We start from the raw sequence: 18,587 nt of genomic DNA on the forward strand, positions 1-18,587 counted from the left end.
AGTAGAAAAAGCAAGATTATTAAAATTATAAGAGGAATCGCCATCCAGAAATATCTCTGTATAGGAGCTGAATCTTGGGTCCAAACTGGTTTGAATAACAAAGAAGAAAAAACAATTAAGTAATTCTTGACAGAATATTTTTACACTTGCTGTTCTTGAAGGTTAAATTTACAAATGAAACAAAACCACCACCCCTTTTATAATCAAGCTCAGTTCTGTATTTTTCATGGATTTAACCAAATCTCTTCCCACCTGTAATGTTCACCACCTGACTCAAAGAAGACATGACCCATCGGTTGTATCTCATTTCTTCATAACTGCAAACAAATTCCCCATTGTGGCTGATTGAGGCATGTGGGATTCTCAGAGAGGCCCTTTGAAGAGGATCTGTGGGTTCACTAGAGAGTTCCAGAAGACCTTCTTTGCTGGAGATGATCTCCACCCCATCCTTGTAGAAATGGAACTTCTTCTCTGGGTCGCCTCCTTCCATTGAGCAGAGAAAGACCAAGGGGTCACCTTCCTTCACCCTCTGGGACAACGGATCCACTTTCAGCACTGGGGAATGGAGGCCATCTGCACAAAATGTTCACAAGGGAGAGATATTAATGTCTACTTTTAAGCAGAGGAGTTTCCTGAAATCATCCAGAGTAACTCCATGTATCATTTGTATGAGGCAAAGCAGTGATATTTCAAATCATTGGAGTTAAAATGGAAAATAAGGAAGGAGAATGAATTTGACTAACTTAGAGTGAAAAGAGCAATAGTAATAGCCCTTGGACTTATATACAGCTTTACAGTGCTTTACAGTCCTCTCTAAGCAGTTTACAGAATCAGCATATTGCCCCCAACAATTTGGGTCCTCATTTTATCCACCTTGGAAGGATGGAAGGTTGAGTCAACCTTGAGCCGTTGGTGAGATTTGAACTGCCACATTGCAGTCAGTCAACAGAAATAGCCTGCAGTCCTGCACTCTGACCACTGTGCCACTGTGGCTCAAAATAACGCAAAGACTTCCCCTTTTCATAGAAGACCAAAAATCATTACCTATATCTTCCCATCAACTGAATCTTCCAATTGAAGAAAAGCAAATTTCTGTAATATACAGTACAGTACACAAAATACAGTATATAAGTAGGTAGGTATGAAGCATACAGGAGTCGAAAAGGATTAGTTGTTTCTGTAACTGTTCACACAATATTGTCCTAACACTATTGTCCCATGGGGGGATTTTTTGCCAGGGAAAGAACGTCCTGCTAACCATTTTCTTACAGGAGGAATTATTTATTTAGTGATGGGACTGCTTGTTTCTAATTTTGTTTACTGGCTTTATTTTAAAAGGTTGTCTGTACATTTTCATAGCTTGAGCATTATGATCCCCTGTGATATGAATATTTTTGGGCAATAAATATTCATCTTACCAACCACTGAGAAGACCAGCTGGTTACTTTCAGGAGAATAAGGTGAATCCCTAGGTATTTTCTTGATCCTGCAGATACATATTATCTTTATTTGGCGAAAGCTCAGATTTTCAGTCCTGAAGTTGAAGGTGTTTTCAAAAAGTAAGTGATGTTCAATTGGTGAATGGGATTGATCCCTACAGAGGAAAAGGAACGTTATTCTATGAGATACTTCGGGACTCCATGACTCAATTCCTTCGGGGACGGAGCATTTCAAGGGAATTTCTTCTCCTTTTATAATAAAGTTGTGTGGAAGAGAGGAGGAAAGGCTGGGGGCTGGTAGCCATGAATATCCCCGTGAACCTGAGAAAAGAAAGAGAAGCCATTGAGTCCGTCCCTCTGATCAATGCCTGGAACCAAATGTCTTCACCAGAACATCTAACCTGATTCCCAGAATGGCTCCCATCCATAATCTGCTTTGGGGATCCTTGATCTGTTCCGAGGATTCATTGCTTCCTTTTGCAAGGATAGAAATTGGACAAACTGTCTGTCTCTGTCTCTGGTTGCCCCGGCTCTATGGTACCAACCCCCCCCCCCCCTGAGGTCAGTATTATTTCCACCCTACTGGCCTTCTGGAAAGGTGCAAAGACCTGGCTTTGCGAACAGGCCTGGGGCCCATGAATATTAACATCTGTCACGGGCGAAATATGTTGATTGAAATGTGTGTTATTTGATAGGATTGTATGGTGGGTTTTATAATGGGGTTTTATAATGGAGTTTTTATACTTTGGTACTATATTTGATTTTATTATTATTATTATTTATTAGATTTGTATGCCGCCCCTCTCCGTAGACTTACTATTGTTGTTGTATTGCATTTTATTCTGTTGTAAACTGCCCAGAGGTCCAATGGGGTTGGGTGACGTATAAATTGAATCAAATATATATATAACTATATCTACAGCAGCACGAAGCTTACAACTTCAGCCTGATGATGGTGAATGTGATTTCACTGAAACGTCGCATAGACACTCAAAATATTACACGGGGCAAAACCCGAACTCAGAACAATCTACATGTGTGTGTGTGATATATAAATATCACATGTTTCTGCCTCTGATATATATATAAACAAACAAACAAGCAAGCAAACAAATAAATAAGGGAGCAACCCTGCAAATGAATGATTCTCCTACCCTTGATGGCTTGGATGAAGGTCCATCTAAGATTTCAACCCTCCCTGATCTTTTAGGACCTTCCTTCCTGCTCTCTTTGCTTTGCAGACCCTTCTTCATTTTATGTTGGGAGAGGAAGTTGAGGTGGACATTTTTAGAAAGGTCCATCTTAGACTCAACAGGGATGTGAAGAGAAGGATTTTTAGGGTTTTATGGTAATAACAGCTATTCAGGTTGCTAAACCAAAGATTAAATGATCTTGTGTTGACTCTTCATGGAAACTCAGTGATGTGTCTCTGTGAAGGGAGGCATCTCAACAGAGTGGATCAGGGTCATCTGCAGATGCCTTCTGAGGAACCAACAAGGACTGGATTCGCCCATTGCACTAACTAACCCAAGTGGAAAAGAACAGCAGATTACTGCATTTACAGAGACAGACTTCTCTCTTTCTGAATCACTCTATGGGCTTTCGGTTTCATTGGACTTCCTCCCTCATTCAGAGCCTGTACCAATCTACATTTTCGTGAAGACAAGCAAGGCCGTTATGAGGGTTTCTTACCTGGTCCCAGGAGGATCCATGATAGGACTAAAAGAAAGAAGGAGAGAAGGTGGAATTAGGAGAGGGAGAGATGATCCCAGGCTGGGCAAGACTTTCATTCTCAGCTGAATCTTCTTCCCTGATTGGACACAACAGATGAGATGCTGCCCTGAAGGAGGAAGAGGAGGAAGGGGTTTTTCCCACCCATGTTCTGGCTATTGAGTGTGGTGGGTCATAAGAGTCCTCAAACCTTATTTATTTTATTTTATTTGTCAAGCATGTATTAGATAACATGTAGGTATGAACGTTGTTTTTTATATTAAGGGTTTTTAAATTGTCTTTTTAAACTATTGGATTTGTATTGTTTTGTTGTTGTAAGCCACTCCGAGTCTCATAAATAAATAAATAAAAGCGTTATTGATACAAGAAACGTATTCAAATATAAGGGAACATTCGGACAGAAACCATAGAAGCATTGGTGCGCTTATGCACGTTCCTTATAGACCTCTTAGGAATGGGGTGAAGCTATTATGGCTGGAATTATAAAGAGATATGGAGACCTTCAAGGATCCAAGAGAGTTTTCTCTCCAAAGTTCAGCTGTTCTGATGTCCTCAGTTCTCAGTCATTTTGAGAGCAGTCGGAGGCAGAAAAGGGAGGCCCCTTATACTCTTATCCTTCCCCCAAATTCATATCTCTTTTATTGGCAGTGGAGCTGCAGTTTTGGGTCTCATCTTAATTATTATTAATAATAATTATAATAATAATAATTTATGAGATTTGTATGCCGCCCCTCTCTGGAGAGTCGGAGCGGCTCACAACAAAAACAACAATGTGACAAATCCAATATATTAAAAGACATCTAAAACCCCATTATTAAAACCATGCAACACAATCATACCATACATAAACAATATAAGCCCAGGGGTATCTTAATTTTCCCATGCCTGATGACATAGGTGGGTCTTCAATAGCTTACGAAAGACAAGGAGGGTGGAGGTGGTTCTGATCTCCGGGGGGGAGTTGATTCCAGAAGGCTCTTCCTGGGGCCTGCCAGATGGCCTTGTTTAGACGACGGGACCCAGAGAAGGCCAACTCTGTGGGACCTTATCGGTCACTGGGATTCGTGTGGCAGAAGACAGTTCTGAAAATATTCTGGTCCAATGCCATGTAGAGCTTTATAGGTCATTACCAACACTTTGAATTGTGACCGGAAACTAATTGGCAGCCAGTGCAGGCTGCCGAGTGTTGACGAGATGTGGGCAAATCTAGGAAGCCCCACGATAGCTCTCACAGCCACATTCTGCACGAGAATGCGAGTTTTTGAAGGAGGGAAGAGGGAGACTGCTCTCCATCCTGCCAATTGCCCTTTAGCTGAGATGGCCCTGAATCATGAGACCTGGGGGCAGACCAAATAGGGAGGAGAGGCAGGAAAGTGCCCCATTGCTCAAGTGATCCCTAACTGAGGAAGAAGAAAACCCAGATTTCATGAGAAAGATCTAGAATAAGAAAAGGAAATGGGAGCAAAGCAATCTTCAAAGAAGAGAAGAGCCAGATTGAGATGGGAAGTAGAAAGAGGAGGAGGAGGCCCCAAACCTGTCATCCAAGGGATGGTCCCCATCTTCTCTTCAGAATCCCTGGGAAACTGGTCTTGGCCTCCGTCACTCTCTTCTTCCTTCCCCAGAGAGACAAAGAGCTGCAGCTTCTCTTGAATTAATCCTCCGACTCAACGGTCAAAGGAGGAACTGCGTCATCCCCACCAAGGACATCACACCCACACACCCCAGCTCAAGACGCAGCTCGGCTCCCCGGCCTTTTTCACCACACCAAAGCCTTTCTCTCTGCAGCAGAGAACTGCCCGCATCCTCCTGGACTCTCTTTGACCCAAGAGAATTGTAACTAGAAATAACCATCTAGTGATGTGTGAGATAAAAAAACAAAATACCCAAGTAAGTTTACTCAGCAGCAGGGCTTCAATGCCACCTGACATGTTCTGGTTCCTCTTCTTATCAGGAGCCTCAGATTTCTACATTGGAGCTATAGGCACGTAGACCAAAATAAATGATAAAGTATGAATTATGGAAAGTTTAGATTGGCAAAAGAGCAGTTTGTTCTGCTAAAACAGTTCTGGAAGTTGCTGTTTGAGTCTAAACTTCAGAATGGTTATCTTTATTGTGAGCTGCCTGAAGAGCACTCAAACCATGATCTCATTTAAATCCATCCATCCATCCATCCATACATACATACATACATACATACATACATACCATGTTTCCCTGAAAATAAGACCCCATCTTATATTTTTTGAACCCTCAATAAGCACTTGGCCTTGAGCTTATTATCAGGGGATGCCTTATTTGGGGGTAAACAGGGTACATAGTTACATACATACAGGTTTTGAAATGTGGGCAAGAATATCCTGGACTAGTCAATTAACAGCTAATGGCTCCCTTTAAATTATCAGGTACAAAGGTCATTTTGGCTTGATACCCAAGGAAAAATGAATGTGGCATTACCCCCCCAACCCCCCCCCCCCCATTCTTTGATTAAATCTATTATTTTGCTCTTGAACTGCACATGTAAATTTACAATTATAGGAATGAGGGATTCATTCCACTATTAAAGGCATATTAACCTCAACCTCAACCTACCCTAATTGGACACTAAACAAATGCACTACAGAACCCATCCATACTACCCTATACAATGCTGTTACCAATCTGGGACTCGACCAACTGGTTACAAACGATACTAGACTCAACAGCTGCCTAGACCTTATATTCTGTATCAGCAAAAGCACAATTTATGGACTACAAATAAAAGAACCATTTTCCAACAGGGCCCACAGCATGATCAACTTCAGCCTCAACCTACGGCACTCCAAGATTCACCCTAATAATATGACACCAAAGTTCAATTTTTAAAAAGCTAACTATAAACTCATAGATGCTGATCCTCTCAATTCTTAACTGGCAAACTCTATTCTCTGGCTGTAACTCTGCCGATGACCTCTACAATATATTCTTGCTTGAAGTCAAAAGAATGATCAAATTACATGTACCACTAATAACTACCATAAGAAAAACAAACTACCCATCTCAATAAGAAAACTTATTGTGAGGGTGAGGTATCATCAATATGCGGATGATACCCAGCTTTACATCTCCACCCCATGCCCAGTCAACGAAGCGGTGGAAGTGATGTGCCGGTGCCTGGAGGCTGTTGGGGCCTGGATGGGTGTCAACAGACTCAAGCTCAACCCGGATAAGACGGAGTGGCTGTGGGTTTTGCCTCCCAAGGACAACTCCATCTGTCCGTCCATTACCCTGGGGGGGGGAATCATTGACCCCCTCAGAGAGGGTCCACAACTTGGGCGTCCTCCTCGATCCACAGCTCACATTAGAACAACATCTTTCAGCTGTGGCGAGGGGGGCGTTTGCCCAGGTTCGCCTGGTGCACCAGTTGCGGCCCTATCTGGACCGGGACTCATTGCTCACAGTCACTCATGCCCTCATCACCTCGAGGTTCGACTACTGTAATGCTCTCTACATGGGGCTACCTTTGAAAAGTATTCGGAAACTTCAGATCGTGCAAAATGCAGCTGCGAGAGCAGTCATGGGCCTACCTAGGTATGCCCATGTTTCACCATCACTCCGCAGTCTGCATTGGCTGCCGATCAATTTCCGGTCACAATTCAAAGTGTTGGTTATGACCTTTAAAGCCCTTCATGGCATCGGACCAGAATATCTCCGAGACCGCCTCCTGCCGCACGAATCCCAGCGACCGATTAGGTCCCACAGAGTCGGCCTTCTCCGGGTCCCGTCAACTAAACAATGTCGGTTGGCGGGCCCCAGGGGAAGAGCCTTCTCTGTGGCGGCACCGGCCCTCTGGAACCAACTCCCCCCGGAGATTAGGACTGCCCCTACTCTTCCTGCCTTCCGTAAACTCCTTAAAACCCACCTTTGCCGTCAGGCATGGGGGAACTGAAACATCTCCCCCTGGGCACGTTTAATTTATGCATGGTATGTCTGTGTGTGTGTCTGTTAGCATATGGGGTTTTTTAAATATTTAAATATTTTAAATTGTCTGATTGCTTATGATTTGTTACTACATGTTGTGAGCCGCCCCGAGTCTTCGGAGAGGGGCGGCATACAAATCTAAGTAATAAATAAATAATAATAAATAAAACTACAAACAAACAAAAAATCTCTCTGTCGGAAAAACAAAAAAGGTCATGTTACCAACAACAACAGAGGGGCGGCATACAAATCTAAGTAATAAATAAATAAATTAATTAATAAACTTCAAAAGCAGCAACAAAAATATATGGCACCAAATAAAGACAGAATGTTTCAACTACCACAGCAAACAAGAGGAAAATCTCCTGCACATGAAATCCAACTGGGCCTGCTCTGTGGCTGTCCCAACTCTATGGAACTAACTACACCCAATCATAGTTCCCTCTAAGCTGAGCAGTGAGCAATCGCTCACTTAAAAATCATAATCAACTCAGAGTTTTCCAAACCTGCCCAGAAGCCGAGAGGGAAAGAGTGAGAGGAAGAGAGAGAAACAGATAGAAAAAAGAGAGGAAGGAAAAAAGAAAGAAAAAGAATGGGAGTAAGGAAGAGAGAAAGAAAATCAAAATCTAGTTTGAAACTAGCTCAACTATTTAAGTGGCATTTTGATATTGATAGAGTTGCCCTATTATGAGCTCACTGTTATAGACACACAGTACAGTATTTTATTTTGAAATTCTCTGAGGCAAAACAGGGTGGTTTTTTTGTTTGTTTGTTTGTTTATTTATTTAATATTTCTGTGCCGCCCAGTCCCGAAGGGACTGCCGCTCAGACACTATACTTTTCCGCCCACCCCCAAAAACTATTAGAGGGAACACTGGACCCGATGTCCGTACTGCTCCCACCATACTGGCCTTCATGGCCTTTGGCAGCAAGCCTGGGGCCATGAATTGTACATCTTTCATGACCAAACTGAATGGATGGTGTGTATGTATATGATTATGACTGTATGATTTTTTATACAAAAAGGTTTTATTACCAGGTTTAGTTTTATATATTATTATCGACTTCTTTTTAGTGCTTGTATCTTTCTGTATTGTATTGTATTGTTTTGTAAGGCGCCCTGAGTCCTTCGTGATTGGGCGGCATAGAAGTCAAATAAATAAATAAATAAATAAATAAATAAATAAATAAATAAATAAATAAATAAATAGATGATTGATAGATAGATAGATAGATAGATGGATGGATGGATGGATGGATGGATGGATGGATAGATAGATAAATAAAATTAAAATAAAGTAAGTAAAGTAAAGTAAAATAAAATAAATAAGCCATTGCTGATTCTGCCTGCAGGTGAGGAATCCTTTGAGAACATGTTATTATTCCATCATTTTTCCACATTTTTAGATTAAATACGCTTAAAATGTCTCCTGTAGCCTAGAAAGGTTTCCATGCCATCAAGGAAAACAAGGATTGATCTTTGGCATCAGATCTGAACCACTCTCTTTTCCTGTATCAGATTCCTGATGGTGATGAGATGTCTCTGAGAAACCTTTCCTAATTCTTTGCCCCTCAATGCTTAATTATAAGGATATTTAATGGTTCCTAAGACGTTTGGAGTTTTTCAGTGGTTCTTTCTGTTTGTGTGGGCTTCCAGGACATTCCAATTTCTTGGCCAACACATGTTGCGCTGGACAGGGAATGAAAACTCGAACACAAGAGCTGGATGGAAATGGGTCACTTTATTAATTACAGTAGTAGACCTGCAAAGGGAGCTAAATGGGGCGGAATACCTGAACAGAACTTGGAAGCCGCCAAGAAGGAAGCTGAGCTTGCAGTCTTGCAATGTTTTGCTCTTCACCCTCTCAACCTCCCACAGCTGCCGATTAACACATCTGTCGCCCCTTCCCCCCTTTGGCTTCTATTAGGAGTTTTTGGCTGAAACGAAGATTGAATTGAGCAGCATAAACAGTCAAGATATAGATAACCAATAAATCAAATTCCATTGGATCATATAAGAGAAAGATTAGATTGATCCTATAGATTAAAATACCAATTATGAAGATGCTTTTTAAAAAGTATGTTATTAAGAGAAGAAATCTCCAGACAGACTCAACTCTATATTGAGAGAGAACTGAAATTCTGTTAAGATATTTAAATTTCATAGCTGGAGCTGTGAGGTTGTGCAGAGACCCAATGATGCAGTTATAGGTGATTAGTTGAAGAATGCTGGCTCTTATGTGAGGTAAACTGTGCTGTGATTGGTTGCTGTGGCCTGTGGGTGTGGAGGGGGATTTCCCCTTTTCCCCCGCCTTTTTTTCCTCTGAGCTCTGTGTTAGCTCTGTGTTTTACCTCATAATGCTCCTGTTGAGCCCAGCTTTTTCTGCTGTATATATTCCAGGAATCCTCAACTTTCAAACAAAAGTCCTGTTGCTAAATGAGACATTTGTTAATGGGATTTTGCCCTGTTTTCAACCTTTCTTGCCACAATTGTTAAGTGAATGGCTTCGATTGTTAATTTAGTGACAGATTTGTCCAGCTTCCTCACTGACTTGCTTCTCAGAAGGTCGCAAAAGGGGGACAGTTGTCAAGGGTGTGAATTTTGATCACATGACCACAAAGGTGCTACAATGGTCATTGGTGGGGAAAATGGACATGAATTTTTCAGTGTTGTTGTAACTTCAAGCGGTCACTAAATAAACTGATGTAAAACATGGACTACCTGTAGTTACAAAATGTATTTATTGATATAAAAATACATGTTTGATTCAGCGTCTCTGACTCCATTTGGACATTGGCTGCCCAATTCCCTGATAGACTCATAGAAGAAGATTATGTCCAGGATTTTTCCCTATTTGATGTGTTTTCTTTTCTGCCCTAAATTGAAGGTCAGCTGCACCTCATTATTGTTGTTGTTGTTGTTGTTGTTGTTGTTCTTCTTCTTCTTCTTCTTCTTCTTATTATTATTATTTATTATTATTATTATTAATAATAATATTAATATTATTATTATTATAATAGAATAAAATAGAATAGAATAGAATTTTATTGGCCAAGTGTGATTGGACACAAGGAATTTGTCTTGGTGCAGATGCTTTCAGCGTACATAAAATAAAATATACATTTGTCAAGAATCATGAGGTACAACACTTAATGATTGTCATAGTGGTCAAATAAGCAATGAAGAAGCAATATTAATAAAAATCTTAGGATATAAGCAACAAGTTACAGTCATACAGTCAACGTGGGAGGAAATGGGTGAAAGGAATGATGAGAAAAACTAGTAGAATATAAGTGCAGATTTAGTAGAAAGTCTGACAGTGTTGAGGGAATTATTATTATTCAATTCAATTCAATTCATTAGATTTGTATGCCGCCCTTCTCCGAAGACTCAGGGCGGCTCACAACAGCAATAAAAAACAGTATAACAATGGAGCAAATCTAATAATAAAAATTATATAAAAACCCCAACAATTAAAAACCATACAACACATACATACCAAACATGAAATATAAAAAAGCCTGGGGGAGATGTCCTAGTTCCCCCATGCCTGGCGATATAGGTGGGTCTTGAGTAATTTGCGAAAGACAAGGAGGGTGGGGGCTGTTCTAATCTCTGGGGGAAGTTGATTCCAGAGGGCCGGGGCCTCCACAGAGAAGGCTCTTCCCCTGGGGCCAGCCAAACGACATTGTTTGGTCGACGGGCCCCAGAGAAGGCCAACTCTGTGGGACCTTATCGGCCGCTGGGATTCGTGCGGTAGAAGGCAGTTCCGGAGGTATTGTTATTGTTGTTGTTGTTGCTATTGCTATTGCTATTGTTATTATGCTGGCCAACTCCCCAGGGACTCACATCAAAAATATAAATCCTCGAACCTCAATAATAATACAAAAACCTCTAAAAACAGTTTAAAAACAATTTACAATACAAACAACCCCTGCATAATAGGTTGTTGTCCATGTTTAGGCCTAAGAAGACACTGGACCAAGAGAGACCCATTTTGCTGCAATCAGGGGTGACTTTGCTCCTTCTTTTTGAGTTGAAATACAAGGTTATAGTACGATGTTTCCCGTTTTCTCTTTGGTAAAACGATTTTTCCTTGTTGGTCTAGAAGAAATGAAGAAATCCTCAATGTTGATGTAGGTGACCTCTGAGTCCTGGGGAAAGTGAGAGAAAGAGAAGACATTGTTCAATCTGCCAGCAGATGAGGAAGCCATTGAGAACACGGCATTTCTCCATCATTTTTCAGTATTTTTAGAAATAAATAAGCTTGGCATGTTTCCTACGACCTAGAAAGATTACCAGTCCATCAAGGAAAACAAGGGCTGACTTTTGGCATTAGATCAATTTTTCTGTCTCAGATTCCTGATGGTGACGAGATGCTTCTGAGAAATCCAGACGAAACTTTCCTAAATCTTTCTCCCCAACACTTGATTACAGGAATATATCTTTAATGGCTTCTAAGACGTTTGTTTTTTATTAAATATTTCTTCTCTGTTTATGTGGGCTTCAAAGACATATTTCTTGGCCAGCACGTGATTTATGAAACTGAGGGCCATAAAGAGAATTATTCTGCTACCCCACTTTTAAAGAAAGATCTAGTACTTCCAAAATTCCCAAATTCTTTGGTTGAAACTAAGCAAGTCAAGAAAATGAGAGCAGATGTTCAGAGAGCTCGAGACAAAGGGTCTTATGCAGTGAAGGGCTATGCAAAGTTTTACTACCACACTGTGGGCATGGCTTATGCAGGACCCCCTGCATTTTCTTTCAATATCTTTCAGTGCAAGTTGGGTGCTCTGGGTTGGAGCTCCATTTTCACTACCCCAGTGTGTTCCCTGTCTGGCCAATAGCCCACCCAACTGTGTTCTTTTTGCCGACGGTGTGAAACTTTTCAATACCACTGATAACACACTAACTCTCCAAAAGGACCTGGACTTTGTCTCAGACTGGTCTAACACCTGGCAACTTCAAATATCAACCAACAAATGCTCTACCCTTCACATCGGCAAAAAGAATCCAAACCGCACATACGAACTGAATAAACAATCACTCACTGCTAACCCACACTCAGTAAAAGACCTTGGAATACTAATATCGAATGACCTAAGTGCTAAAGCCCACTGCAACAATATCACCAAAAAAGCCTGATCCTACACAGCTTCTGCTCAGGCAATCTCACACTACTCACAAGAGCCTACAAAACTTTTGCCAGACCCATCCTAGACCACTGCTCATCTGTCTGGAACCCATACCACATCTCAGACATCAACACGCTTGAAAATGTCCAAAGATATTTCAACAGAAGAGCCCTTCACTGCTCCACTCGAAACAAAATATCCTACAAAAATAGACTAACAATCCTGGGCCTAGAAAGCCTAGAACTACGGCGCCTAAAACAAGATCATATGCTGCAACGTCCTACCCATCAATGACTACTTCAGCTTCAACAGCAATAACACAAGAGCACGCAACAGATTCAAACTTAATACGAACCGCACCAAACTTGACTGTAAAAAAATGTGATTTCAACAATCGAGTTATCGAAGCATGGAACTCATTACTGGACTCAATTGTGTCAACCCCTAACCCCCAACATTTCTCCCTTAGACTCCCCATGATTGACCTCTCCAGGTTCCTAAGAGGCCTGTAAGGGGCGTACATAAGTGCACTAGTGTGCCTTTCGTCCCCTGTCCAATTGTCTTCCTTTCTTTCACCTATCATATATATTCTCTTCCTTTCATATATCCTCTCCTCTAAGTTCACTTTTACCCTTATATATATTATCACATGTCTATTTTTCTTCCTATGTATTTGTGTATTGGATGAATGAATGAATGAATGAATGAATGAATAAATAAATAAATAAATAAACAAATAAACAAAAATAAGGTAAGTCCTGTCTGCATTTAAGAGTTAGAATTCAAAAGCTCTAAATCCCATCCACATCATTCCTGTTTCTCCACGACAGTTGAGTGACACCATCAATAGTGGGGATAAAACTTGGTTTCACTCTTCTAGGTAAACAGACATTTAAACATAAGCTTCCCTGCAGACCCTGGTTAAGGTCACCCATGAATCCACACCAGCTACCTTGACAAGTGAGACAGTAGCTGCTGTTGCTGCTTGAGGCTCCATCACTTCAAAATAATTTCTTTCCTCTTTCTTTTCCCTGAGCTGCAATTGTTCCTGGGATGATGATGCTTCCAAGGGAGAAATAATAATAAAAAAGAAAGGTTAAAATGGCTTATTTCCCTCATCCTCACATATTCTTTCCCCCTTTCTCCCAAGTCTGGCTCTCCTTTCCTGCCTTCCCAGAGAATCTCTCAGTTAACATCTCCAACCACCTCAAGAGCCATCTAGACCTCCAGGTAAGGGAACTCTTAAACCTAAATGCTTCACTTACTGCTCTTCTTCTTCCAGCAATAAAAAGCAAACAGAAAAGGCAAGATTATTAAGATTATAAGAGGAATCGCCATCCAGAAATATCTCTGTATAGGATCTGAATCTTGGGTCCAAACTGGTTTGAATAACAAAGAAGAAAAAATAGTTTAGTAATTCTCGACAGAATATTTTTACACTTCCGGTTCTTGAAGGTTACATTTACAAATGAAACAGACCCCACCCCCCTTTTTAAATCAAGCTCAGTTCTGTATTTTTCATGGACGTCTCTGTGGAGGTAGTTAACAATCCCACAGAACCTACAAAAATGTAATTTTGTAATTATAGGTGTATATTTTTAGATGTATGCAAGATATATGCATTGATACTTGTATGAATATACAATGGAAAGAAAATGTAATAAATGTAATAAATGTAATAAAATGTAATAAAATTACAAAAATGTAAAATGTAAAATGTAAAAAAATCTCATTTGCTTTTATCCCAGACTTTGTCCTTCCTAGTTTAGCCTTTCATGGTGGTCTCAAGATTTAACCAAATCTCTTCCTACCTGGCTCAACTGCAATGTTCACCACTTGACTCAAAGAAGACATGACCCATCGGTCGTGTCTCTTTTCTTCATAACTGCAAGCAAATTCCCCACTGTGGTTGAATGAGGCATGTGGGATTCTCAGAGAGGCCCTTTGAAGAGGATCTATGGGTTCACTGGAGGGTTCCAGGAGACCTTCTTCATTGGAGGAGATCTCCACCCCATCCTTGTAGAAATGGAACTTCTTCTCTGCATTCTCTCCTTCCGTTGAGCAGAGGAAGACCAAGGGGTCACCTTCCTTCACCCTCCGGGACATCGGATCCACTTTCAGCACTGGGGAAGGGAGGCCATCTGCATAAAATGTTCAGAAGGGAGAGATATTAATCTCTATTTTGAAGCAGAGGAGTTTCTTCAAATCATCCAGAGTAACTCCGTGTATCATTTTTATCAGGGAAAAGCCGTGATATTTCAGGTAATGGATGTTAAAATGGAAAATAAGGAAGGAGAATGAATTTGACTTTAGCTTAGAGTAAAAAGAGCAATAGTAATAGCTTTTCTCCAAGACTTCTTTGTCCTTCCTAGTTTAGACTTTCATGGTGGTCTCAAGATTTAACCTGGTTTGATTGAGATGATCTCAGGATTTAACCAAATCTCTTCCTACCTGGCTCAACTGTAATGTTCACCACCTGACTCAATGAAAACATGACCCATCGGTTGTGTCTCCTTTCTGTATAACTGCAAGCAAATTCCCCATTATGGCTGATTGAGGCATGTGGGATTCTCAGAGAGGCCCTTTGAAGAGGATCTGTAGGTTCACTGGAGGATTCCAGAAGACCTTCTCTGCTGGAGGTGATCTCCACCCCATCCTTGTAGAAATGGAACTTCTTCTCTGGGTCGCCTCCTTCCATTGAGCAGAGGAAGACCAAGGGGTCACCTTCCTTCACCTTCTGGGACAACGGATCCACTTTCAGCAGTGGGGCAGAGAGGACATCTGCACAAAATGTTCACAAGGCTTATATTAATGCATGCAGAGGAGTTTCCAGAAATCATTCAGAGTAACTCCATGTATCATTTCTATCAGGGAATAGCAGTGATATTTCAGATAATGGAAGTTAAAATGGAAAATAATGAAGGAGAATGAATTTGACTAACTTAGAGTGAAAAGAGAAATAGTAATAGCCCTTGGACCTATATACAGCTTTACAGTGCTTTACAGTCCTCTATAAGCAGTTTACAAAATCAGCATATTGTCCCCAACAATTTGGGTCCTCATTTTACCCACCTCAGAAGAATGGAAGGCCGAGTCAACCTTGAGCCGGCGGGGAGATTTGAACTGGCAATTTGCAGTCAGTCAGCAGAAATTGCCTGCAGTACTGCACTCTGATCACTGTGCCACCGTGGCTCAAAATAACACAAAGACTTCCCCTTCCCCTTTTCATAGAAGACTGGACCAAGACTGGCGGTTTTGGACTCCCTGATTTCAAACTCTACTATCAAGTGGCTATAATAACTTGGCTCAAATAATGGATTTCATTAAAAAATAAAAGACTTCTCTTGCTTGAGGGACATGACCTACACATGGGTTGGCATGCATTTCTAATAAATGGAAAGGATAAAACTCATGCATATTTTAAAAGACATAAAGTTAGAAATGTAATTTATGAAATCTGGACAAAAATTTAAAAACACCATTATCCTCAAGTCCCAGGATGGTTTTCAAAGTATGAAGGCTAAGATGCACCCCAATACGACAGATACTAAAAAACTGGTTACATACTATGAAATATTAGATGAGAGAGGAGAACTTAAAACAACTATACAATTAAATAATGCTGGAATAAAGATTGGCTGGTGGCCATTTATGCAAATAAAGACAAGATTTGAGGAAGATAAAAGGAAAATAGGAATACAAAAAAGGAAATCAGAATTAGATCAGATAATATTAGGACAAGATAAAAAATGATATCTAGAATATATATTTTTTTTGTTAAAATATAAGATGTAGGATCATATCTAAAAAGGAACATCTATAGCTGGCATAAAAATTTGGGATACAATATAAACTTAGACAATTGGGACACAATATGGAATAAAAATTGCAAACTAACTAAATCTGTTGCATACAAAGACAATTTGTACGAAATGTATTATAGGTGTCACCTTCCATCAGCACGACTGGCGCAAATGTATCCCACACTCAAACCGAATTGCTGGAGATGTAATGAGAAAACAGGGACTTACTTTCTCATGTGGACATGTCCACACATCAAGAAATTTTGGAATAAAGTACAAAATTGGTTAAAGGAATTGTCAAAACTCGAAATTAACAAAAAGCCAGAAGCATTCTTATTAGGCATTATTGATCAAAAGATGAAAAAAACCCAGTATTATTTAACATTGCACATATTAATGGCAGCCAGAATTTCAATTGCACAACACTGGAAACAAAGAGAACTACCAGATGATTCTATTTTAATAAAGAAAATTATGGACTGAAGCAGATATGCTGATGTTTAAAATAAACAATAAGGAAGACTCAGAGTATTATAAAATTTGGAACAATTTTTATGAGTGGTTAGAAATAAGAAATAAGAAAAGAACAAAATTGATATATAAATATGAGTTAAATATAAAATAAGAAAAGATGAAGTTACCTAACTTTCAAAGATAAATTATAAATAATTTGATTTGTATGAATTGTGATATAGCAATGTTGATTGATCTTAGGTGGTTGAAAGCATAACAAATATGCAAATGAATTAAATAACTGAAATTAACTTTTTTCAAAATATCATCATTCGTAATAGGTGTAAAATCATTCGTAATAGGTGTAAAATAGTAGGCGTTATGTTTAATAGATGTATATACAATAATTGATTGAATTGATTTTTCCGCCTTTTTTCTCTCTTTTTTCCTTTTTATGTACATGTCTGTGTAAAACTGTTTGTTTTAAATGTTTATATGTTTTGTTTTTAATGTGAATATTTCAATAAAAATTATTTATTTTAAAAAAGAATTCATTATCTTTATCTTCCCATCAACTGAATCTTCCAATTGAAGAAAAGCAAACTTCTCTATTATTATTATTATTATTATTATTATTATTATTATTATTATTATTATTATTATTATTATTTAGATTTGTATGCCACCCTTCTCCGAAGACTCGGGGCGGCTCACATACAGTACAGTACAGTAATATACAGTACAGTACACAAAATAAAGTATATAGGTAGCTAGGTATGAAGCATACAGGACTCAAAAAGGTTTAGTTGTTTCTGTAACTGCTCACACAATGTTGTTGTGACACTATTGTCCCATATATTTTTCTCAAGGAAAGAACATCCTGCTAACCATTTTCTTACACAAGGTGTTATTTATTTAGCGATGAGTTGGCTTGTTTGGTCTTTTGTTTACTAGTATTTCATGCTTGTCTCAACCAAACCCAAATCTCCTCCTACCTTGCTCAACTGTGATCTTTATCATCTGGCTCAAAGAAGATCTGACCAATCGGTTATGTCTCTTTTCTTCATAACTGCAAGAAAATTCCCCATTGTGGCTGTACAAGGCATGTGGGATTCTCAGAGAGGCCATTGTGGGCTTACTGGAGGGTTCCAGAAGACCTTCTTCGCTGGAGGTGATCTCCTCCCCATCCTTGTAGAAATGGAACTTCTTCTCTGACTTGCCTCCTTCAGCTGAGCAGAGGAAGAACAAGGGGTCACCTACCTTCACCCTCCAGGACAACAGATCCACTTTCAGCACTGGGGATGGGGGGCGATCTGCAAGAAAGGTTCACAAGGAGCAGAAGTTATTGTCTCCTCTGAAGCAGAGAACTTTCTTGAAATAATCCACATTATTTACTTGAAACTAAGACACCATTTTTGGGAGACGACACAATGACAGGGTTTTTTTTAAAAATGGAAAAGAAGAGAAGCGAATCAGTGGGATTCAAAACATTTTTTATTTAAGTAAAAGGGAAAATAAAGAAATATTCATTAGACAAGAAACGAATTTAGAGAAGATATTAAGGGAAAAGAGCAAGAATATAAAAGCACAAACAAGTAATATGTATAGAGAATTATTACAAGCAGAGGAACAAGTAGATTGACGAGATACTGGCAGGATGAATTAGAAATTGATGAATGGGATATGGAAGGTATAATTGAAAATATTAAAAGAATTAAAAACACAAGAATAAGAGAGATGAGAAGAAAAATATTACATAAATGGTATTATACACCAGTACAATTAGCACGCTTTCAAACAACGAGGAAAGGAAATTGTTGGCATGGCTATAAGGAAAAAGGAGTATTTATGCATATGTTTTGGGAATGTAACAAAGTTCAAAAATTTTGGAAGCAAATTCAAATGGAAGTGAATAAAATTATGAATGGTAATTGGAAAATAACCAAGGAAGCAGCATTATTGATAAAAAATAGTGAGGTAAAAAGGATATGAAGAAATTAAAACTGCAGCGATAGAAAGCGCCCAGGCAACCACAGTGCTTGGGTGGAAAGACGATAATAAATGGACG

The 18,587-nt window shown here is 39.5% G+C and overlaps 1 long non-coding RNA gene across 1 annotated transcript; it reads right to left on the reverse strand.

The window, feature by feature from the left end:
• Window positions 1-13,215: 13,215 nt before the first annotated feature.
• On the reverse strand, window positions 13,216-14,404 carry LOC139153321 (uncharacterized). Its single transcript, XR_011556792.1, has 3 exons — window positions 14,075-14,404; window positions 13,529-13,642; window positions 13,216-13,325 (listed from the first exon to the last, which is right to left on the reverse strand). It is a non-coding gene; the product is annotated as an uncharacterized lncRNA (long non-coding RNA).
• Between the last annotated feature and the right edge of the window lie 4,183 nt (window positions 14,405-18,587).

This window comes from Erythrolamprus reginae, chromosome Z, assembly GCF_031021105.1.
Source record: "Erythrolamprus reginae isolate rEryReg1 chromosome Z, rEryReg1.hap1, whole genome shotgun sequence".
Classification (NCBI taxonomy): Eukaryota; Metazoa; Chordata; class Lepidosauria; order Squamata; family Dipsadidae; genus Erythrolamprus; species Erythrolamprus reginae.